Source organism: Homarus americanus, unplaced genomic scaffold (genome assembly GCF_018991925.1).
Source record: "Homarus americanus isolate GMGI-L3 unplaced genomic scaffold, GMGI_Hamer_2.0 scaffold16430, whole genome shotgun sequence".
NCBI classification, from domain to species: Eukaryota; Metazoa; Arthropoda; class Malacostraca; order Decapoda; family Nephropidae; genus Homarus; species Homarus americanus.
In genome coordinates this window covers 5,568,079-5,594,480 of record NW_024729259.1, presented here as the reverse complement: position 1 = coordinate 5,594,480, position 26,402 = coordinate 5,568,079, and the positions used below count along the sequence as shown (strand labels likewise).

At 36.0% G+C, this 26,402-nt stretch overlaps 1 long non-coding RNA gene across 2 annotated transcripts; it reads left to right on the top strand.

Annotated features, from left to right (window-relative positions):
* The first annotated feature begins 4,334 nt into the window (after positions 1-4,334).
* On the top strand, positions 4,335-25,882 carry LOC121866461. Of its 2 annotated transcripts, none has more exons than XR_006088981.1 (4): positions 4,335-4,356; positions 16,246-16,386; positions 19,604-19,715; positions 21,783-25,882. It is a non-coding gene; the product is annotated as an uncharacterized LOC121866461 (long non-coding RNA). The 2 variants fall into 2 exon arrangements; XR_006088980.1 differs by lacking the exon at positions 4,335-4,356 and adding an exon at positions 10,630-10,652.
* Positions 25,883-26,402: the final 520 nt, after the last annotated feature.

Genomic DNA, 26,402 nt, shown 5'->3' with positions numbered 1-26,402 from the left:
AGGCCCGCTGCAGTTTCCTCCATTCTTATGTTCTTATGAGGCATCTGGTAGGAAGCATTGATGTATCAGCACCACTTACTTTAATGCAGACATGAATGATTAGCAGTTTTCTGAGGAGAAATTTACAATTATTATTGTACACTTTGACACATGTTCTGAAAAAGAACGTTACAGTGTAAGTGCAGGCTTCCTCATCAAATGTCATCCGGGTTTACTACCAGATTCATGATTTTTCATTCGATATCTTTGTTTTAGCATTGCTCATGTGGTTATGCTTAAACTCCCATCCTGCACCTAAACTACCTGATACTTCTGTGAATGTGGTCAATATTGAACATTTGAATCTTAAAGCTAATGCTTGAAAAAGCGTTTAAGAGAAAAAACTTCTCCTTTCTAAAAGTGATAATTTCTTTTACTGTACGGGTAGTTACAAATATAAGCAGAGGAGCATGTTCGTGCACGTGGTTGGGGGCTTGCAGTGTTTTTAGTTGTGCTGTCTTGTTTTTACCTTTATTGCATGGTGGTGTTTGTTAATGAGTTTGCTTTATTATGAGCCCTGAAAATGTGCATTTGTTGTGATAACTTTTTTATTTTAATTTTATAATCAGTATATAATTTTTTGGCATAGACATTTTGTTCTATTGCTGGTTCTTCAGAAACAATTTTAATTAAAATTGTGTATTTTTACAATGTACAGTAATTCAGATATAGTATTATAGTGTCATTATCTCTGTACTAAATCTTATGCCATTTTCTTGCTTTAACGTTTCAAGTGTATAGTGAGATAGACAGCACAGAAGTGAAAATTTTAAAATTTTCACCTTTCTTTGCTTAGGGTCAATAGAGACTTATATTTCTAGTTATTTTTTTATTTTATTTATTTATTTATTTTTTTTTTTTGCAGATTTCTTCATTGCTCGACCAAAATCTTAAATTATGAATGTAATTTTTATAGCTTTTGTCCGTCGTTAATTGTTTGATACAAGTTTATCCGTAATAAATTAATACGATACACGATCTGTTGTCATTTTGATGGTGATCCTCAAAAGTTGTATAATTTTGTCATTTGTAAAGTAAACCTAGGTCATATTTCAGATAAGGCAAACCTACATTATTACCATTTTTTTACTTGGACAAAAGGGTTACACATAAGTGTCATTTATGCCAGGGGCATCATTTCAGATTTTGCTTAGGGGAGGCAACACCATTACAAGCAAAGAGTAGGGGTCAAAATCCTGCTCAATCGTGGTGCTGTAACAGACGGAACACGTTCCAACCTGTTTTTATATTTTCAATTTGCATGTGCCCGTTGTGGACATTGTGGCTGCTAGCAATATGACTTACTTGCTTGCTACTATTCAGTTTATAAATGATAGGCAATGGGAACGATGAAAATAGCTGAATACTTACCATTTTGTTTAATTATGCACAGTAAAAGTACCATTGAGATGTTCTCGCCAAATCCAAATTCGTCTACTATATATGAAAAGGGAATGTAATAAAAATTTTCCTTGGAGAGCAAGACAGTACTTGGGAGGGGCAAGTCAGGTCTTAGGGGTGGGGGCACAGCCAAATGACGCCCCTGATTTACACCAGTAAGACTATTAAAATGTTTCAGAAGGCTAGGTTAATGGAAGAAGTCATTATTTTTTCTTTTTATTTATTTAATTTTATACTTCTGTCATTCAACATTATCATATTGGTGAGAAAATTAACTCATGCACACAAGTAGAGCTTGAAATACTGTAAAACCAAATAATAGAATTATTGGTGGAAAAATTTATAAAAAGATGAAATAAAGATCAAAAGCATTCCCCTCTGTCCAAGTGCTGCACCTCCCTTTTTTACCCCTCTCTAAGGGGTGCGACTTTTTCGCATATTTTTGCAAACGGTGCATCAGACAATAAAACTGCACATAGACAAAAGTTTGGGAAATTAAATTTTGAACAAGATTGTATCTATGCATTTCTTCCCTTAGAAGTTACAGTTATTGTGGAATTCACGTCTGAAATGGGAGGAGACTTTTAGCGTGCAGCGAGAAATTTGCTTCTGGCGCTCAGATTTGTCAAATAACTCACAAATGCCTAATTTTTCATTAAAAGTGCTGATAGTTGAAATTATAGAGCAGAAAATTTTCTGTTGGGTTAAGTGCAAAACATTTTCATGGAGCACTTTTCAAAGGCTTTCTGACACATTCAATAGAAATTAGTACAGTATTTATAATGCAAACTCATTTCCACACCACCTTTGAGGTAGTTTTTTTTTCAGTATGCCTATTCCAAGTTTTTCTTGTTTAAGATGATGCCATTAAGTCCTTAAATAGTCCTCTTCATCAGTCACAACAAGATCAGTGGGATCATCTACAGTTCTGGAATTCAAGCTACTTTGACCATTGCCATTAGTGCACATTATAGAACAGCGTAAACCAGCTTTTACACAACCACACCGTTTCCCACACCCTAATTAAGGGCCAGATGAAATAAGTTTCAAGAGATTTTGGGGGCTAGTGCCTCTGTTGTGTAGACAAGTGACAGTTGCAAATTTTTTCCAGCCCCACACCTCGGGCTGTGGTGTTTCTCCTCGTCAAGTTAGAACTAGGTGAAAGACGTGATAAGAATATTGCCTAGCTGCTGCAGAAGTGGGCGAAAGATCTAATAAGAACACAACATTATTTTAGTGATTTGGCAGATTTGTTAAAGATATTTATCTGTATTGACTGGGATCTGTTTCAGTGTGTGGAGCTTTATACAGAGCGAGCATTAAACGCTCTCCATTGGCTGTATCTTTATCATTTGCCGATTGCGGATTGTTGAAAACCGATACCATATCTTGCCGAGAGTCATCTTTGTTGAGGAGATTGATCGTTTTGAATTTTCCAAATCTGTAATATGAGGACGTTGTGTCGCAACCACTAGGTGCATGAGCTACGAAAGCTGATTCTTTGCAGTTCTTTAGAATATTGGAGCATTGCAAGTCTTGAGAACTATGAACTCTTGCTCAGAGTTTTCCCTGTGCTTCTTTTAAGAACATAATATCCCTGTCTTTTGGTATAAGAGCAGGCCACAGCTGACTGGCATGGCAGCCAGTTGACTCCTGGTGCAGCTCTCAGAAAAGCAGACTATACAAATAATGTGGCTCAGAAATAATGAAAATATACAGTAATATGAAACTATAAAATAAGAAAAATGAAGAGCATGGGTGTGTATGTGTGGGAAGTGAATGTGTTGAGGCGGTGGGTTACTGGGGTTTAAATGTTTGCCGTGACGTCACGGCATACACACCTACCACGGTGGCCGCCACACGTCTGTGAATCGGCTGTGCTGGGTGATTGCCTGAACTGTGTCACGAGCTGGATGTGTGGGAGGTATGCATGTGGAAGAACTTACTCTTTGTACAAAATATATACCAGTAAATGTGAGGAATAAATAAAAAACAAAAAAATAATAATTAATGTACGGCCGAAATAGTTGAAAGGCGAAGTGGCCAGTATTCTCCAACAGGCCAATAAATTAAAGAAAAAATTATGCATTGCCATTTAGCAGGAGACGGTGAGAGAGCAGTGCATTGAGTGAGGAAATGTCAGCTGTAGCTCTCTCCCTCCCCCACTCAGTGCTGGCTTCTACACATTGATTAATTCCCTTTTATGTTTTTGTCCTTATGGTAATTATTTTATAAAATTTTGGGGCACATACTGTGTGTGGTGCGCATTTAAACTGAAATGGGCCTAACCAGCCAAGTCACCAGATCTGCTATTGATAGGTATATATATAACCATGTACTATATGGGTGATTTTCATGGGGAATTTTGACTAAGCATTTTTGGCTTTACGCGTCCACTTCAGAGCATAATCCTCAAGTAAGATGCAACACGACTATTTACAATCTTGTTTAAAATTTTATTTCCAACATTTGTCTATATGCAGTTTTATCATCTGATGCACCGTTTAGCACAAAACTGCAAAAAAGTATTCGCAACCGGGGGAGGGGGGGGGGGTGCTGCACTTGGACAGAGGGGAACTCCTTTGATCTCTATTTCTATAGCCTTCAGGAGTATGTATACAAAATTTCATCTTTTTATAAAAAAATATAAGAAATCCACCATTTACCTGTTTTTATGCTAATTTCACTGGAGTAAATGCACAATTCATGTTTTATGTACGTATTCGTTTATATTAGTGTCAGATCCAGACACAAATTGTAACAATTTCAGAACACCTAATGGCTGTGATTCACACCAATTGTCTTAAATGAGTGAATTAGTTTTCAAGGAAAATTGGAAATTGTGTTTCAACTCGTGATGTTATCGAACAGATCTGCAGGCTGCATCCCAGTGCTAACCTCTGATATGGACTGCAGGTAAAAAATTTAAGTTGCAAATTTAAGCAAATAGTACTGCTGTTATAACTTTAGTCCATGAAAGGGGTATGGTTAGCAGAGGTTTTCCTCTTAAAGGATGAAGGGGTAATCAAGTTTTGTTCCTACAGCAGCTTGTGTGCTCACCTTTCCTTGTCCAACTTCCTTATTGGATTTCCAGCACCCAGGCATCAATCCTGCAGTCAAAATGGTTGTTTTCCTTTCTGAATTTTTTGAGTTTTGTGTAGATTTAGAGTGACTTTTACACCCCAAGACAGGCTACTCTGTTAAAGACTGGTCAGGTAGGTGGTGAGGAAGAAAGATAGGGTGGTTTCTGTTTGGGGAGGATTGATATACAAAGAACCTGTAATTATAGAGTTGGGATTTGAATGTTGAGGATTTTACTGGATTTTCACTCGTTTAGTTAAAAGTATACAGTATATTCTGTGTACCTTAAAACAAGTCACCATAAACTAAGCCATAATATAAAAGCTGAACTGTACTTAGAGCATGAATGTCTTATGGTTTATTGTACTTTTATTTTTGCATTTATTGACCTATGCTTAATACTCAGTGACACTACAGTTTCATATTCATTCCTCATATTACACAAAATATCATTATCTGTTGTTCAGCAAAGATGACAAAATGAGTTCTATCATTACATATTCAGAGCATAAGTCAACACCACTTGAAATATTTTTATTAAACTTAATATGCAAATAAGTAAATAAGTGTTTTATTAGGTGACTTTTTGCTATTTAGGAAGGAATAGTACAGTAGTAGGGTATTAATAGTTACATTAACATGGAAACGTATCTATACCTTTGTTTAGTTGAAATATTTGTCTTTTATAATTATTACTACCTTATTTACCTGCCTTACTGACAGGGTACTTTTATCATTTTGGGACTCTGCTCTTGCTTGTGTCTCCATCATTGGTTCTTGTGCACTCTGCAACGTAAATAGCTACTGTTCAATAGTGGTGGGCATATAATTCCAAAATTCAACTTCTGATGCAGTAAATGCAGATTCAGGCAGATGGTCTAACAGTCAGGTAAGCTGCATTAGAGCATACAGTAATTGTAAAACACAGTGTAACCCAGTCTCTTGGGTTTTATTCACCTAAATATATTTATATTTATCTTTGACTCAAGTAATGAGTTGTAAAAAATTAACTCGTATATGGCTGGAAGGTATCAAACTGTCACACTGTATATGGCTGGAAGGTGTCATAAACTATCCTATATGGCTGGAAGGTGTCATAAACTGTCCTATATGGCTGGAAGGTGTCATAAACTGTCATATACAGTAAACCCTTGATAATATAATTCGGCATTCAATATCTCGGAATTACATATAATTCGGCACTTATGTGGTCTCGGAATTTATTATAAAATAACTCGGGAAATGATGAGTTATATAAAGTTATCTGGGAAAATCTTGGCATATTTGGCCATGTGGGTAACACTCGCTGTGCTGTGCTCCATGCTTGGTCAGTCTGGTGTTTATTGTTGTGGTTGGGTGCATGCTGGCTCACTCCACATGGAAGTGGGAAGGGAGGGTATATAGTACTATACAGTAGTCCCTCGGTTAACGAGCACAATTCGATCCAGAAGGTTGCTCTTTAACCGAAACCATTGTTTCAATGGGTTTTTGGGTAATTGGTTCCAGCTCACCGAAAATTACGTACAAACGAAAAATAAATGCAGTAAAGTACACTTATTTTGAGGTGTACATGTAGAAGGCTCCTGGTTGATGATGGGAATTAGAATGGGGGTGGAGGAGAAGGGAGAAGAGAAGGCATTGGGGTGGAAGAGAAGTCACCCCATGCTGCCATTTCACCCATAAAATTTTAGTTCACTGGGTGTAATTCAAGATTATTTTCTTTAAATCAACACTGCACTATATATTATCAATACAGTATTACCCCGCTTTACTCGGTTTCACTTTCCACCATTTCTCATTTACGTGGTACCTTGCCAGAACCAGACTTTCACTTTCCGCGGTGCATCTACTCATATACGCGGTGAAGTATATATATATTTTTTTATTATTTAGCTCATAAAATTCATACAAATTACCCGGCCAGAATATAATTTACATTGCTGGAATTCTTACAATATGATGATAATTTTGAATATAAATATCATGGATTTTGTATTAGACATACAAATTTTACATCTAATGTAATAATTTGGTTTATACAAAGCAAATATTTTTTTCTTTTGTGCAAAATATATGAAGTTTACATTCAAAATATTCCCTGACCTGTAAGGAATCCAGAAATGTCAATTATATTATCCTAACTTTAGTCTGAGGTATTATTTATTACTATAAGTTAAAATCTAGTGTTTTCACCCAAACATTTCTCAGAGGTAGAAGCTAGTGAGCTGGGAAGGGGGGGGGAAGTTGAGTCCATTACAGTGAACCCTCACTTTACGCGGTTAATTCAACCCACAGAGTACCGCGGAAAGTGAGAAACGCGTAAAGTGAACAACAGAACATATGGGATTAATTCCAATAGAGACTGGCCTGACCCCCAAACTCCACTTTTTCCGACACAATACCTATGTTCTAGTAAAAATAACATCTTAATTTTATGATGGTACATGCACACAATTAATACTTAAGAGAAATAGAGAAATACAGTCGCCAAGTTAATGTCCATTCAAATAATGGACTCAACTCCCTCCCCCTCTTCTCACACTACACTCGCTGGCTCTTCCCTCTCTGAGAAATTTTGGGGGGAAAACCACTTGATTTTAAGGTATAGTAATAAATAATACCTCAAACTAAAGTTAGGATAATATAATTGACATTGCTGGATTCCTTGTAAGACCAGGAATATTTTGAATATAAATGTCATATATTTTGCACAAAAGATAACATATTTACTCAGAGTAAACAAAATATTTACATTAGATCTAAAATTTGTATGTCTAATGCAAAATCTATGATGTTTATATTCAAAATGATCATCAAATTGTAAGAATTCCAGCAATGTAAATTATATTCTGGCCGGGTAATTTGTATGAATTTTATGAGCTAAAACAAATATCTTCAGTTAATAAAAAAAAAAATATTCTTCACGACACTATCTGTCAATCAAAGTACCCCCTCTTCCAACCGTGCCAGACGGTGGGTCGGTCCCTCCCTCCCCCACCAACCCTCCCTACCAGATAAATGTGTGGGAGAAACCAGAATATTTACCTTTTTAGTAATAAATGATACCTCAGACTAAAGTTAGGATAATATAATTGACATTGCTGGATTCCTTGTAAGACCAGGAATATTTTGAATATAAATGTCATATATTTTGCACAAAAGATAACATATTTACTCAGAGTAAACAAAGTACTTACATTAGATCTAAAATTTGTATGTCTAATGCAAAATCTATGATGTTTATATTCAAAATGATCATCAAATTGTAAGCATTCCAGCAATGTAAATTATATTCTGGCCGGATAATTTGTATGAATTTTATGAGCTAAATAAAAAAATTATACTTCACCCGCGTAAAGGGGTACACGCACCGCGGAATGTGAGCATTCCGGTTTCGGCAGGGCAACGTGGAAACGTGGAATGTGGGACCGCGTAAAGCGAGGGTTGACTGTATTTGAATGGACATTAACCTGGGACTGTATTTCTCTTAAATATTAATTGTGTGTGCATACCATCATAAAATTAAGATGTTATTTTTACTACAACATAGGTATTGTGTCGGAAAAAGTGGAGTTTGGGGGTCAGGCCAGTCTCTATTGGAATTAATCCCATATGTTCTGTTGTTCACTTTACCCGATTTTCACTTTCAGCGGTACCCTGTGGGTTCAATTGACCATGTAAACGGGGTACTACTGTATGTAGAATATATTTCAAAATGACCAATAATTTGACTGGAAACACAGAAAAAAAGCGTTTATGTTGAAGAGTCTCAAACAATATGTTCCTTCCTCTGAACCGATAAACAAACTGACGCCAAGCTTGGTGTGTTGATAGGCTGGATAGCGAACTTAAAACTAGTTTCATTACCTTCAATTATGTTCAATAATTGTTAAAATGACTACAAAATTTAATATTAAACTTTTAAAATGATTGAATAGTATAAACTTCTTGATATTTACTAAAATGGTAAGGAATTTAAACCCTAGAACCGATTACTGTATTGGTGGACTAATACGAAAGCTAGCGAGCAAGCGAAAGCATGTTGAGGGGCAGAAGGAATTCGTTAATCGAGGGATCGCTCGTTAACCGAAGTGAAGAATCTTATGGAAGGAAATTCGTTAACCGAGGCGCTCGTTAACCGAGGGATCACTGTACATTGCACCACGGAGTATCCAGGGCACCAGTATTAATATTCAGCACTCCCTGCTAAAATTTGGTTCCTGCAGTCCTAACCCATTAACACCCAACAACCTCCCCATTCATGTCAGGCCAGCCACTGAATACAGAACGTCTCCAATATTATGGTATATGCCATGTTGTAGACTTTATTTAATTTACAGTGCAATTCATTTTATCCAAATTCCAACTACGTATCTGAATCTTCCAGGTATTCCAACTTTGTCTCCTTTGGTAATAATTCTAATTTAGTCCAGCTATCTGAAAGTAACTGAAGTCATTTATTTGTGTGTGTGAGACCAGTAGCACTATAACCGCTTAAAAAAAAATTGCTATGATAAACAGTAAAATTGATACATAGCCTATCATAAAATACAATAGCACATAATTAATGTACAAAAAATAGCTCCTTCCACGCTCAAACCATCATCTAAGCGACGCCACAGTTCAGTCAAGCTGTTATCCAGCTTATCGAGACATGTATGTGTGTGCCGTGACATAACATGAAAGGGAGGGAGGCGGGTGAGTCAGCCACGCAGTACACCTCACTCCTTTCACATACATTCACCACCACACACACACCTTTGCTCTTCATTTTTCGAATTTCATCGTTATATATATTTTCTTTATTTTTGAGCCACTTGAGAGTATTTTAATTATTACACTCTTGCTCTGCAATAAAGAAAATAGTTTTACTGGGTGAACTATACTGTAATATCCTGAGTAATATAAGTTATGTTTATTTACATACTCAGACTTGAATTATACATAGAACAAAATTATTTTTGTTCTTTATTTTGTATAAGTGACCAAATTACAGTACTAGTACAGTATACATAAGTGCTGCACTGCTTACTGTTTATGTAGTGTTCCCCTCCATTACCTATGTCACCTACCATTCCCCTGCGTCATCTACCAAAATTCCAAGTGTATCAAGTGCCGTAAATATTTGTAAGCAGGGTAATTGGGCACACACGACCCAGCCACACAGCTCATGAATTTAGCCAACCAAGACATTAAAACCACCACTTCACACCCCTGACTGACAGACATTTATTGAGTTAATTGTATATGCCTGAAATGTATTACTGTTTACCACTAAACAAGCAAGATAGAATGATATTGGTGGTGATACACAGCTCTCGCATATAGTTGTTAGAAGCTCTTTATCTCAATCTTTTTGTCCTTGTGGACTGACCCCAACTGTGCCCACAGCTAAATTGTGCAAGTGAATTGCCCCTCAAGCACAGTACATTGATTGTCTACTACAGTATACATGCTTCCTTCTCAATGAAAGCAGAACATATGCCCATCTATCTTTAAAGCTGATCTATCTTGAGGTGGACATTGGTGCAGAAATTCTCCATATTTGTATCATCATTGAACAGTGGTAGACTGTGTAAATTTAGATAACATTTGAGGTGCTTGTGGGAAATTGCTGGACCCTTTCAGGGAATTAGAAAGCTAGAGGCCTTAGGTATCTGCTGCCTATAAATCAGTTTGGTATAAAGTTAATGACATATAGAATAGAAATATGCATACATGGGATATAATGCATATTACAGCTGCCGGTCAGTCATTTATTATATGGAAGTGATTACCATTTATAATTTCATATCTTGATTCAAGCAAATTTGAAATATCTCCCAAATCAATGGGTTGAAACCCTAAGCCCCAAGGCCTGGCTTGTGCCTGGGATCTAAAAATTGAAGGAAGTTGGATATAAATTATCCTTCCCCTTTGACCAAGCTCCTGGAGGATAACCATTGGATTAGAAGGTATCCAAAAAGGGAGAAGGCTTGAAATTATTGCTACCAAACATAATTACTGATGCTCCAATCCATGGGTTTGTTTGTTGACACTGGCTGTAAAACACCATGTCAAGAGCAACCCCCAGATACCAGCCGCACTGTGCAGATGTACAGTTCCAGCCATGAACTTACGGACAGTTACCGGTAAGTGTTATCCTGTAATTTTGAGCACGTATATATAGGGTGCACTACAGCCAACACAGTCTCGGGAAATATATGTCACATTGCATTGCAAGTGAATTTTATTTAACAACCCACATGGATGGTTAGCTAGCAAAATGGTTTAAGGACCAATGCCACCCTGGACTGAGACCACATTATTCCCACTGCATAGTTCAGATGAGGGATCTGGCCCAAGGCTTCTTAAGAGGATATTTCAGTTCTCAAGAGGAAATTGTCTTTGTGGTGATTTTCAGAAAATTTCCACATCAGATGGCTGCCCTGGGTACCCTACCTCAGGGTTATCAAGTCTGTACATAAGAAGCTCTTTAGGGTTGAATAAAGGCTCTTATGTACAATGTTGAATCATATTGGGATCTTTTGGTGGATTTCAAAGCTGGCTATCCTAAACTGTTGTTCACTGGGAGTAGTTTAAGTAATGTTCAAAGTAATTTATTCCCTTTCCTGAATTTATTTTCTACCTTTCCACACCATAGAGGTTTTTCCCAGTGGGGCATGCTCCAAGGCCCATTAACCAGGAAATGCACCATCCTAGGACACAAAATCTGTCTCTGCTCAATGAACACTCATCCTAAAACACAGCTACTCTTATCTTGCATACAAATTAATCCAGGTTCAATCAATTGCTGTTAACTTCCCTGGTCTGCTTATATTTTATAAAGTTAAACATGAGGCCAGTTGTACTATAGTTCTGAGTGTTATCATATTTGAGATGAGTAGTTGTTTTCCTTAAGGCTGTTTGCGTATGTTACTAACCTTTCCAAGTCTGGATTAGTACGCTAGTAGTGTAGTAGATAGCATTAGCATTCCCCCCCCCCCCGATCTTTGTTCCCCCCCTCCCCCCCTGAGGCTGAGTTTCACAAGGGGGGCAGGGTGTAGACAAAGCAGGGCACTGTATGTTTATAGAATAGGGATGGGTTAGGTAAGTGTTTTGAAATTACCATTTAGCTACTAGGTTTCGAGAGGCCTGCACATTACATTAAAACAAAACATTCCAAGAGAGATTAATGTTCTTATGTTTGATATTAAATGGTTCTATATTTAAACTTGCTTACTACAGATATGTTTGGTGGGTCAGGGTGTGTTTGTGTGTGTGTACTTTTGATGGAGATGATCTTCGAAATCCCATTATCTACAAACCTGAGGTACCTCAATCAAATTTTATTATTAAATCATCTTTATAATCATTTTACATTGATTTTTCCACACTTACGTGAGTTAGCCGTGATTAACCTGATGACAGCTCTCCATACTTTACAATCTCTTGCACTCTCTTGTCAGGTTCTTATCTCTGAGATCATATCTCACAACCTCTCTCTAGACTATTCTTAGCCTACCCCTAAACTCTCCTTCCTTCAAGCTCATACATTGCTTAACCCAGTTAGTCTCCTCCATTCTCTCCACATGCCCAAACCATCTCAGCCTACCTCTATGCAAAACCTGGCCATACTCTCGGTACCCAGTTACCCCCTTAGCTTTAAACAGGGTTTCTTATCTTTCAGTGTCACATTATATATCCACCTCACCATTCTCATTTGAGCTCCTTCAGGTCTGTGTATGTCATCCTCTTCAGTTGCCCATATCTTACCACCATACATCCCAATTCTCTTGACAATTACATAAATTTTTCCTTTTACAAAGATAGGTTCTTTCATTGTCACATAGGCAACAGCTTCTTAAAATTCTCCCAGCCACTTATGACTCGTGCAACTGAGCTACTTCAGTACCACCGCCAACACTGATCATGTCACCTAGGTAGCAGAATTCATCAACACAGTCCAGGGATATATCCCCAATGTTGGAATTTCCAGCCTTGCTAAGGCCACATGATAACTTAATCCTACTGTACAGTGTACTTAAGCCAGCAACATCCTGCAGTTTACCATTTACACCACTGCATTTTTGGTGTAGCCACCTTTCACCATATTCATACTAAATTTATCTGATGCTTACAACATTTCTGCAACTATTTCAAAGCTACCAGCAGTCTTTACATTCTTCATTTTGTCTATTGCTTTCTTCACCTATTCTTTTTCAATCCTTGGGCATGGTCCCTGTGCTGGCTGTTGCTTCTAGGGTGCCCATTCCATTCAAATTCCTCATTCAGTAAACATCATTGTATTTTCTCCAAGCATCCTTGATTCTGCATTTATCAACTACCACGTTACCTTTGTCATTTCTCACGTACTGCTTGCCAACTACAGTACATCTTTGTTTCTACTCACTATTTGCCATTTTATATACAGTACCTCATCTGCACTAGCATATCCTGAAATGCATCCTGTTTACACTTCTTTACCTTATAAACCTCTCTTCTGGCTCTGTGCCTGGATTCCAGGTACTCTTCCTTGTTACTAATCACCTTCAGGTCTTAAATAAAATATTTTTCTTGTAACTGTCCACTTCATCATGTTCATGCATTCCTGGCTGGGCCCTATGTCAATCCACAATTAACAGAACTTTCTGTAATTTGGCCCAGGATTTTACTATACTGTATCTGCTTATTTACCAAACAGAAAAAAAATTGATTATCCACGAGTCAAAGTTTGAAATTATCGTACCACTGTTTGCCCGTCTGTCACACTGCTGTATGGAAAATATATTTTGTATATTCTACTGCACTATGGGATGAAAATGTAAGGACTGTAAGAAGAGAACAAGGAAGGTTATAATGCTAGCTGAGAAGATAGTGATTTTAGATGAGCTAAGTTGTGATATGAATATGGTGGTTATCAACCAGGAGTACAAAACTAACGAGTTGAGTATTCATACCATTTGTTTGGGTGAGGACAAGGTTCATGCTAGTGTCAAGGCTTCTGCACCCGTAAGTCACAGGTACTCAGGAGAAATTTTGCCTTCAAAAAGTGGAAAGGCTTTTCATTGGTGAAAGGCAAACTTTCACTTAGAAAATACTTGTGGATTGAAAGTAGTTTTGAGGGTCTTCTTGAACTGTCAGAAGTAATTTTTGACATGATCTGTAAACTTTTTTATTGGTCTATATGGTTGATTTTGAATACTGTACAACTAGATGCTGCACATAAAGATACCAGGGTATTTAATAAATATAGAAATGTGATAATTACCTTGTCAGAATTTTTGATGGCAAGGTTAACAGTGGAGTACTCTGGAAGAAATTTTAGGGTCAAACCTAGAGAAGTTTAGTTACCTCTTCCTCTTAGGAAGTGTGCTTTCCTATCAGTGAGATATATAATGTTTGTACAGTTAAAGGTAATTTTATGTCCTTAGCTCCTGTTGTAGAGTAGAACTTTCTTCTCTTGAAACTGATGGTGTTTAGGTTTAGCTATAGCACGTCCACACTAACCTGACCCGTAAGCAATACCCTTCGTTTATAGCTACAAATAGCTGATTGGTTCATAGAAAATGTTCGTGTAGCTGTCCATTCATTCATACTAAATATGTTAACAATTGGTAAGCAGACCTGTTATACTCTAAAATAATGTTAAATAACTGGAATATCAAAATGCAAATGATTTCATGGTATTGGCACTTCAGAGAGGATGTTTGAACATTTTATCATAAAAGGTCGAAGTCAAAGGTGAAATTTGCTTTCGAATGAAATCTTTTCATATTTCTTTGTTTTGTACCAAACATAAAGCAAACAGAAACAAATGATACCCCAAATACTGTATAGTACAATGGGTAATGAACTACAGCTTGTATGGCTGTATATATCCCAAATCACACAGGAAAAGGGAAACACTGGAACACCTAGCTTTTAACTTTATTCAAGACATCTTCAGAGGCAACTGAATTTACAGGGACTGTAATGTTGCCCATTTTTTATAAGATCTTCTTTCATTTGTGGTGGAGGTTGTGTGTGGATTAGTGGATCCCATGTTATTTACCTGACCTGATGTTATGTAAGGTCACCCATTGCATATAAGCCTCTCTCAGTCCCTGTAAATTCAGTTGCCTCTGAAGATGTCTTGAATAAAGACAAAAGCTAAGGTGCTCTAGTTGTAATGGCCCGTCTCATCAACAGAACGTATTATATAAATGGGTCTTACATCTGATTTTATATTCAGATTCACCACCTGTAACTTTCCACTAACTATGAATAAAACATGAACTGATCACGTGAAGGGTAACTTTCCCAAGAGGGAGAAGCCCATATGTCAGCATCTATGTAAGCGCGCACTAGTGCGTTGCCTTCGTCAGTCACTCACACCAACTTTTATCGAACGGACGTTGATTCACGTTTATATTACATAAACGCCGTCCTCTTTCTCATTCACTCATAAATAGTGGAACTTACGGTTGATATACACTCAGGAATTATAAACATAATACTTTTATAATAAAACAAGAAACTTCAATTGGGTTTCGTTACCAAAAGCCCAATTATATTATACAGTATGTGTTACCAACTTGGTTAACTGGGGAATTAACCAACGTAACATGTAGTTTCCCTTTTCCTGTGTGGTTTTATCAAGATTTATTTTGTCCACATTTCCATTGTGCATCTACTGTACATGAAATATATATATATACATACATACAGTACATATATATAAAACAGTTGTAGATATTTGCTTTGTAGTCAACTGATGTAAAGTGGGAGGAAGTACACTTCCCCCTCACTTCTGCAGTTGGCTCTTAGGTTAAACCCAACTCCTCTTGCTCACCCAAACTACAGGATATTCCCAATGTACATAGGGATTCCATTCCTGAAAACTCTCATTAATTGATTGTTCATATATCAGATCCCATTTTCCTACTTAAACTCCCATTATAAAAGCTCATAAATATTCCTACAAAAATATATTTTCTCAAAACATCTTAAAGTGTTACAAATCTTATTTTCAGTTAAGTTTTTGGTGTACGTAATGATTATAAGCCGTTAATAAACATAATAAGTGAAAAGGATGTAAAACAGTTCTGTATGCTGAAATGACCCAAATATTATCATGATGTGTTAGAACAATGATGACTTTGCCCCACAAGTGTTAAGTTTCTACCATGCCAAAACACATCAGTCACCTCTCACACGACTGAGCATCAATACCGTTTTTGTGTAACATTACCACACAATTTGTGGAAAAGTCATTTCAATGTACTAGTGTACCTTATGAATAAGGAAAATGCTGTACCGTATAGTAATATGAAAAAAAAAAAAAAAGAGTAGGGGCAGTAGTGTTTGTTTAAACTAAATCCTTGTTGCAGAATAAGATTTGGTATTGTAATTTCTTTGCAAACCTTTCACACTTCTAAGATATGAGTTGCATTTTTATCATTATGTCCCAAGGCTCTGTTTTATGAATATTTTACATGTGGACTTGTGTAAATTTCTCTTCAAAATCTTGAAATATGCAACGTATGTCAATAGTGAATTTTTATATACAGTACTGTATTTATACGCATGAAAGTATCCAAACCATCTTATTAAATTATAAGGTTTTAGTAAAAATTTTATAGGTATGCACAGTCTGGTGGATTCAATGTGCTACTGTTGTTTACTGTAACTGTAGGGATATTTTGTTGAACAAAAATGAATCCTCAAATAACTATGAAGCCACTCTTCCCTGGTCCTTGACAGATTGCCCAGAAGCTGGCAGCAAGGTATTCGGGGCTGAAGGACTCAAAGGTGCTGTCCCTAACCACCAGTGACTCCCGGAAGGTGAGTCACTTCCACAAGAACCTAAAGCAGTCCCCTGGCAAGAAGCTGCTGGAGCTGCAGGTGAGGGTGGCATGACTCATTGTGCTGGTGCTGGTATTAGAGCAGCAGCAGTAAGCTCACATAATACTTTTGTATTGTTTTCTCATCTCATTGTAACAGGATTTTAGTTTTGCAGAAAACTGGAGCACTTTGATGTGAAAACTAAAGGTTTGTTTTACATATGAAGCAATTTTAATGTTAGTGTTTTGATGATGTTTTTAATGAAAATAAGAACCATATTTTATAGCATATAAGATGCACTATTTTGTCTGAAAAATGGCTAAAAAATCATCCTGCATCCTATATGTGAAATTGAGGTCTCCCGTAAGCCAATGAATCCCCCTGTTGCTGAATTCTACCTAATCCAACTCCAGAATTAAAAATATAGTATTGCTTACTTAAACACATTATTATTATTTTTAATTAATAAAAAATAATTATTGTAAATATAAAAGTTCAATTTTTAACTACAGTACTGTACTGATGATGATAACCTGAGACAATTAACTTCCGTACAGTAGTCATCCAACTTTTTATAGGTAGCTAAGCAGTAATCATTTCTGAACTCTTACAAGCATTGCAATCTATTAATGCCATACCTGCAACATTTATTTTTAAATTTACAAATACCTGATACATATGAAGATTTGCAGATAACTTTCTTTTCACATTTGTGTCTGTTAACATCACTGGCAGCATTATGGCCAGGTTAGACTCCTCACTGTAACCACCAGGCTACTGGTGTTATGGTTTTTCATCTCGTATTTTCAGGTAGATATACATAATTTTCTTCATTTATTTTTACTCAGTTACATGCCCAGATCATCCTTCATACATATTATGAAAAAAAAGTAAATGAAATAATTGTCCTAAAGGCAAACACATAAAGGGAATATACATTTCTTTGCACACGAGTTAGCTGGCTCAATAGAGGAGCGGGAGGAGGGCGGGGGGGAGCGTTGCTAGGGAATCGGCGGAGGTGGCATCTGCGTTGCTATAGTGAACCAGAGAGTACAGTAGACCCTTGTCATTCGCGGGTTTGTCATTTGCGATTTTGACAATTCGTGGGAAGCAAATGGTGGCGAGCTTGCAAGCCTTTTCCCGCAGTACAACGATTCACCCCACACAGCATCTCTTGTTGTACTCTCAAAACTTTAGTGTTTCTGTGTGAAATGGCCCCTGAAGGACTGCCTAGTGGAGTGAAATGTAAAAGTGATGACCTTGACAAAGAAAGTTGAATTATTAGATAGGCCATTTTTCCCTTTAACTACAACTATATAAAGGGAGATACATTCTTACAAATATAATTCCCCTCAAATGTAAAATTACAAATTTTTTATTTTTTTTCAAGATTATTGGGTGTGATATCACTGACAGATTCCTCCTGTTGTGTTGGCCCTATGAAAAAAACTCATAGCAATTGGTGCCACAGTCAAGATTGTCATGTGTATCACCTTCATTATCAAATTCCTCTTCCTGTTGTGTGGGGCCTGAGATGTGGTCATTGCCATGTTCATGTTGGTATGCATGTGACAAAGGCATAGATTCATCAATTTCTTCCTCCATATCAACGTTATTGAAGTAACCTGTGCGTAATTAGTTTTAAATATCTTCTTATTTGGTGGTTGGTTAGCCATACTTTTAGATCAATATACAGTACTGAATATATAAGCACAGAAACATTGTTCAGCATGCTCTCAGATGCCTGTGCCAGCAACTCAAAATCTTCCAATACTATGAAAAAATACCGTACAAAAATTTTTGTAAAAGAATGGGGGGGGAGGGGTCTTTCGTATACTGAAGGACTGGAAATTTTTTTTCTTTTTCATATTTGCAAATTTTTGTAAATCGAAGCACTCCTGTACTGTATATGGTTCTTCTTGATTTTTTCCATATCTGCTTTTATAAGGTGACCAGATTTCCTGGAACAAAGAACTGCCTAGGGAGCTCTGCATTCAATGCCAAACACTTGTTCAAGAATGCAACATAGCAGAAAAACAAAACAAAATGTGACTGTATGTACTGGCAATAATTCTAATAAAGCAGGATGTTTATTAAGATTTGCTCCAAAGGTGTAACATTTTCGGGACAACTTGAGAAAGCAGGACGCATATCAGAAAAGTAGGACTGTTCCGCCAAAATCGGAGCTCTGGTCAGTTTGTGTTTTTAGCTTCCGGTATTTCCATGAATTTTAGTATGTTCCTCTCTGTTCCCTGTGTTGTCCATATTCTCATTTTATATATTTGTGAGTGATTATCTCTTCTCTTTACCCAACAACAGTCGTCACACATCTCCCATTTGTCACTTTTCCTGTAGGTCATTGACGTCTCATGCAATGTTTTTCGTCACTTTCTTATTTGCATCCTGTAATGTCTATTTAACCCAGTGGTTCTCAACCTTGTTTGCCCCATGCACCCCTTTCACCATATGTCAGAATGTCATTCCCCCCTCCTTTCCAAGATTGTCTGCCTCAAAAAGTGCATTCCAAATAATATGCATATAATACTGAAAATCCTTTATTTTTTCCATATTAGTATCAGTTTCCCCCCTGAAAACCTGAGGGGGGAAATTCCCCCCTGGTTGAGAACCCCTGATTTAACCTTTCCTGACTGTTTGAATAACCTGATATAATTCCTTTATTCTAGAAATAGAGTCAGTGAAATTGAGTAGTAACTAAGCCTTAAGTAGGGGGTATATATGGTACAGGTAGTTAGTCTCTCAAAGAAAATCCCTGTATTGTCCTTTTATACACTGAATATGTGAAAGCTATGGAAAGCTACACTTCCATTCTGTAGACTCCAGTTTCCTTGAAGGTTTTATATATTTAAATATGAGGAATGACGAGGTATGCCTAAGATTAAAGACTGGGTGTGGAGTATTTTTACTAAGGTAATTGTACTATATATAAAAGGAACATAGATAGCAAAGGATTGAGTTTACAGTAATTTCTTCAGTGGTAGAATACAGAGTGCTGTTCATTGGCAAAAGAAAAGCAAGTGCTCTATGTGGACCTATTTTTATAAAACAGTTTTTCATGTGTTTGTTTATTTATTTTTATGAGGTGCTTAGAATTGAAGCGTTTGAGTTTTTGGAAGATTATTTATTAATCTTCCTTATACAGTACAGTACATGTTTTTGAACATGGTCATACATAATTTACATAGAAATACTGGTTTATATGTCATTTTACCACAACTGTTCTTTCATTGTACTTAATAAAAATTTTATTGCTTCCCAGACAATTTCACTGAGCTCTCTGTCACTCAACTTTGTCCAAATGCTTCAAGATATTGGCCAGGAAGCAAACTTTGTCGTCACTTTTGTTGATATTGAAGAATTATCAGTTACCGGTAAGAGATGGAAAATATTTGTTGGATTTTATTACTGTAGTTTTAATAATCTTGATATGTTTTAGCAAAAATTAAAGTACAGTAACTTATAAGAATATTTAAATTTAAATAAATATGTATATTTAGCTTAATTATTACACAATTCATAGTTTGGGGAAATTTTTCCTTTTAGTAAAAGGTATGTAACACTCTAGGGATTTTTCCCCATTAGATGTCAAGGGAATGTTTTCATGAATCTCAGGCTAAATTTTCATTTTTTGAAATTCGTAAAACTATGCTTACCTCAGTATTGCCCGAGGTCAGTCTTTTCAAAAATTAGTTAAGGCCTCATAGTAAGCCCTTACATATGTTGGTCTTTGGTTACAGTAAATAACTACATTACAGTACTGTACTTAACACTTCCCGTGTCCTGAGTAAATTATATATTCAGCTTAATTTTGACAAGGAGAGATGTAGGTTAAGTTTGATATTGTTATTTTTTAGTGTATTTTTGAATGAGTTATAGCCCTTTATTGGTTGAGAAAGTTAAGTTAAAGTGCATTAATTCTTGAATATAATGTAACGGGGCCCAGTCAGCATCTTAATACAGTAAATCCAGCCACTTTGTTTCTACATAGAAAATATGTTACAATTTTTCCCAGTCCCCTTTTCACTGATATTCTGTATTGTGAGTGGCCCTATTCACTGCGATACATCATCCCCTCTAGCAACTCCTCACCTCTCACACATTGTACATAAATACAATGAAACCATAACAAAGCCACACACAGGAGGTGTTCATGTACTAGTGGGGGCTGGTACTGGTGTCTGCTGTAGTGATGACTGTGAGTGCCCACAAAGAGCATTATCAAGTACTGTAATTTAAAGTTTGGAGCTTTTAGTCATATTTCAAGTCACATTGTGGTTGTTTCCATATGGTATACAATTTGTAAGTACAGTACTGTATTGTATTTAAATATATATTAACACTGTGGTGCTGTAATACATTCACATACAAACACCTGCTAAAGAAATGTGCAGTATGCTTTAAACACTGCCTCTCACACAAGGCAGGTTCCTTAACTTTTCATTCATTCATTCCCAACAGTATTTTCTCGTGGTTGTTGCCTCTGCTCATTCTAGGGCCTTGGGTCCACTGGCCATGGTGTATTAATTTTGTTAGCGAAATAGTTTGAGGAAGAGTTACAATTAATTTCCTGACATCTGTCAAAATGTATGAGATATCAGGGCATTCATATCAAAGGATTACTGTACATCTTGTTAATTTTCACTCCGTAATTACAGAGCACTTACATGAATCAAAACCTACTTTGTATTGATCTTTCTATAATAATACAGGATATATAAAGTAGGTCTTATTTGGTATTTGTATTTTTCTGCCAATTTATTTGTTCTTTAATACTGTAGAAAAATCTTTGTAAATTTAGTTCATCTATTTGATGTTATTGATCTTAGACTTTTGAGAGTTTTTTAGGAGAATATATCCATGGTTATTATAATTTTCCCTCAAAATTATGTCATTAATATGTAAATATCACACTCCAGTGACTGGTTAACATAGCATACATAGACTATGCTATCATCTTCACAAAAGCATGTAGTTTAAACACTACATTTTTCTTCTGAATTGAAATGCTGGCTATTATGAGCTATGCTTTAAAGCAGCACTTTAAAGATAGCTTTTATGCATTCTGTTTACTGTAATCCATTTATACTGTACCTCTGCCTAAGATTAAAAATCCTGAGTATTGTAAGGATATTAGATGGTTATCATTAATAAAATCCTTGCCTTGGCAAAGAAACATGATTGACAATAAGAAAATATCTCAAAAAAAAATCTGTCTTATCATTGATCAGTTATTACCTTAAGACACGTACAGTACCTACATTATTTATTGATATGTCAGTTCCTTCAATTAACACACTTTGGGGTTCAGTGAATAATGTTTTTGCCCCTTATTTTATTTGCTCTCAGTTTTCTTTACTTTCTTCATTTTTAGCTGCAGAACTTACACAGGACAACTGTATAATTCTTTTATATTAATCAATCTTGTGTTGTTTTTACAGGTCAGCACCAGTGTCTAGTTCAGTTATCAACACTGCCAGTGGCAGTTTGTTATGGTACTGGTACAACTGTTAAGGAAGCCCAATCTGCTGCTGCTCACAATGCCCTGGAGTACCTGAAGATCATGACCAATAAATAGTATGTTTGAAATATGGACTGTGGAGAAAGGAACTGAGGAAGAGTGAGGAAGGATTTTTTTTATTTATTTATTTATTTTTTTTATAAATCAAGATAGACACACCTAGTGTTGGGTGTACCCTCACTGTTACATTTATATGCTTGTAAAAGCAAAAAAAAAAAAAAATGCAACAGTTGTGTTGCATACCAAAAAAATGAAAAAATCATTCTCTAAGAATGATAAAAAGTTACTCTTCTCATGAGTTGTAACAAAAAAAATTAGGAACTTGGACCAGAATCGAGCAAGATTTCTGTGGTACCTGTGGTCAACATGCAGGAATGGAGTAGTGGCAGAGGATTTTTTATTCACCCAGACAGAGCACTAGATGCTTTGTCATGACTGATAACTATGAAAGCAGTAGAAGGATGAAATACAGATATTTTGTCTGAAGCTTTCAGGTAGTCCAGTTCTATGTTTAAAGTTAAAAACTATAGACTGTAAAGAAAATATATGAAGAAATGCTGGCTATTATGAGCTATGCTTTAAAGCAGCACTTTAAAGATAGCTTTTATGCATTCTATTTACTGTAATCCATTTTTACTGTACCTCTGCCTAAGATTACAAATACCATTTTGACCCCACAGTTATCCTGGTCTGAGTTTGCTCTCGTTGTGTGCATCTGCTATACTTTGCATAGAACTAGTGAAGTGTTATGGTAGAGCACACGCTGGCTGACTTGGCCTCCATTTTGCAGAACAAATGAATGGTGTAAAGGTAGTCAAAATAGTACCTGACATTCTTACTTCTAGTACAATTATTGTAGGCTGTTTGTCGTTTCTAAAAATTAGGTTTGAGTATCGACTGACACCGCACCATCAATGCAAAAATGGAGTAAAAGTGAACCAGTGCGTGGCCTCCTTACCTTGAATGTACCGTAGTCTTGGCCAGGTGTAGGTGTCAGTACTGGAGTACGTTGCCAGGGTGGATAGAAGTGGCAACATTATGTACCACCTGTTCACAACTTGGTAACCCATCATTACATTAAGGTGTACAATATTCGTAGTTGGATAGAAATTTACTCTTTTTAATTCCTGGAACACACAAGTATGCTTTCAGTTTCAGCTTAGTTGTGCAGTTCCATAATTTTGTGCATTGTAAAAATCCCTCCAACCCTTGCAAATTACTCCATGCTGCAACTTAATAATGCTTTATCCAATAAGCTGTTACGTACATTAATTCTCTTATCTAATGGGCATTCATTAATTAAATGCAAAGTATAGATATTGGATGATAGATGGTTGTTAGAGACGGGCCACTCTGGGCATTTGAATTTAATCAGCTGAATAGTTTGTGTGTTTCCTGAATCAGTTTTTGTATGACTGGAAATTCAAGTGACCAAATTGAAACACACTGAAGCTCAAATTCACTGAAGCTTGTCACATGTTATTACTGATTTTACAGACGACTTGAAAGAACTATTGTAAGTTTCCTCTTTGTGTTAGGAAGAATGGTCTATCACACTTACTGTTAGAATTAGTTGATGGATTCTGTTCATCTTCACAGTAATTGAGGGCAAGTGTCGTCTTCCGGTGACAAGCAAAGAAATGCCCAAAGGGTGGCTGAGGCCCACACAGTAGATGGTGTCATTCAGTTTGGTGGCACTTTTATGTTCCACTTGCTGTCATTGACAAAGGTGTGGTCCTAGGAGTGAAGCCCATCATTTGTATTAAACAGCACAACTAGAGATGAACTAAAGCACTCTTACTTCATGCAAAGTTACCCAACAAGACAGACCTTAAATTAAATGCACTTTAAACTTTACAATGTCTTGTTGCTGTAGGTATCTGTACATGGTGAGGTAGTGTTTGGTGTCATCAGAATGTGCTCTTTTTATTATTTTTTTTATTTATTTTTTATTTATTTATTTATTTTTTTGTTTAACTACTACACTTCAGCCCATGTGATCTCCACCAGAGGGAAAACCTAAAACCTCAGCAGAATAGTTTAAACTAAGGTACTTGTAGCATTAGTACTCAAACATTTTTTTAAACCAAGATTCATTTTGGAATTTTATAAACAATTGAATCAGTTGCCCAAATTATGCTCCAAGAAGTCTAATTCACTAACTAGTGGTATATACATAAACATACTTTGCACATTGAAGCTGTAAATGTCAAAATAAAATTGTTGTTTAGGGAGAGGAACCCATCTCTTATTCCAAGAAGCTGTAATATTTGGTTGAAATTTATCTCCCTAAAACCTCTCATGAGTGTATTGCCTGTGAGATCTGTTTCATGTTCACCCCCTCTTATCATGAAAAAAAAAAAATTAAATTAGTTATATACTATATATATATATATATATATATATATATATATATATATATATATATATATATATATATATATATATATATATATATATATATATATATATATATATATATATATATATATATATACATATATATATATATATATCACTTAGGACCTTTGTTGTTATGTGGGTGTTGCTTCAAAGTAGATCTGTTTATTTGAGATATTATGTTGTATAATATATTAGTCTTACCAGTTAGTGAGGGAGCTAATACAGTGCAGCTAATACAGTGCAGCCATAAGTCTTTCTTGATGCAGGAAAGTGTGACACTCTTATGCTTGATTTAGCATCGGATATACATTCACACTGATTTTTCTGAAATCAGTTGACCTGAAACAAATTAATTTATCTCAGAAGTGGAAATTTTTAAGTGGTCCTGTGCATTCTTACCAGTTTTATTGTTTAACCTTTTGTCGAGGTGCATTTTAGTGCCAGTAGACATGGGTTGACTAATTTAGCAAGTGAAAGCATTGACAAATACTGATATAAAGACTTTTGTGAAAATATGAATAATGTTTTGGTCAGGTTATAGACATTTATCAATTGATACTGATTGTATTTGGACTGAAACATTTTTGGATTTTCTGAACATGTTTCTAGGCATTTAGTGTAAGTTTAACTATCAAGCATCTACCCGGTACATGTTATTGTGGTTGTTTCTTACCTTGCAAAACATAGCTCCTTTGTGTATAAGTCATTTGTGTATTACTGAAAATTATTGATAGAAACCTACATTTAAGGCCACTAAGATATAATTTTATTTGTTGTTTTCTTTTTAAGTCAGTATATGTTATTAGAGGATAATGTGATGTGGAACAGGCTTGTTGTAGCTAAACTGATGGAGAACACATGAGGCTATTAATTTTTGTCTTGTGTGTGTATCACTCCAAACAGGTGGTGAATTATCACAGTTTTGCTGATAGTAACATGCGTTTGGGTGTTACATGTGGACAACGGATTAACTGGCACTTTTATTCCAGTTTGAGCAGATTGTCCAACTCAAATAATTTTTGTTCATAATGATCATGGAATTTGATAATTCTCCAGTGTTGGGGTGTACATGTTTCATTTCAGTATGTTGCCATTTGTGATACAACAGTCTATGTGCATCCTTCACACAGGTGAATTCTCTTATATTAAAGTCCTTTTATCATTTGTGCAAGTACAATTTGAGGAATGATGAATATCTCAGTAGGTTACCAACTAAATTTGAAAGTGTAAAAAGAGGGCTTCTACGCTTTCTTAGAGTTGTCTTGTAATTTTTGAGGGAAAAAAATCATGGGCATACCTAAGGTAGAAGATGGAGGGAACATAGATGCAGGAACTGAAAAAGATGGAGAATTTATTAAGCAAAATAATTGAATTGTGTTTAAAAGTTAGATAGGCTTAAATTTGAATAAAAAATTAGTGAACCCACCACCCTTGGGTATGTCTGTGGTTTATACAATGTATAAAAAATACAATAATTAGTCCAAATAATTGGTTGGGCACATAGAAAAGTGTAACATAATACTTTCAATCAATTTTCCCTCTAGTTCTTAAGTTGGACTGTATCTCTGTGTCCATCCAATAACCTCTATTTATGTTCAAAGTAAAAATTTAAAATTGTTTTTACATATAATTTTCACCAGAATGTAATTATCTTTCAATTTATGGTAATACTGGCAACTTTGCTAGAGACAAACGAGAAGTAATTTAAAAATTGGACATTTTTATTGGCCAGTTCTTGAGAAGCTTTAGCTTGTAGACATGTCTGTCATCAAATATCTGCTCACTAGTACTGGACAGTACAGGTAAGCCTTTATAAACGGTGGGGGTAGGTTCCTGAAAAACCCATCGGTAAGTGAAATATCGTAGATAGGGAGCATTATAACACAGGGTTCAATTAGATATGTTCCCAGCCAGTCCCCAAACACACGAATCACACACACACACACACACCAAAAAATCCTACACTTATAAAATCAATAGAAATCAATTTAACAACACTCCCCACATAATGAAGAATAAGCCTGGTCATCATCATATGGCCCATTTGAGGCTAAGTGCACTCTTGTAGGTGGAGCAGAGTCATCACTCTGACTACCACACAGCCTCTGGGGAGTCTCCTGCCGCTTCACAATTGTCA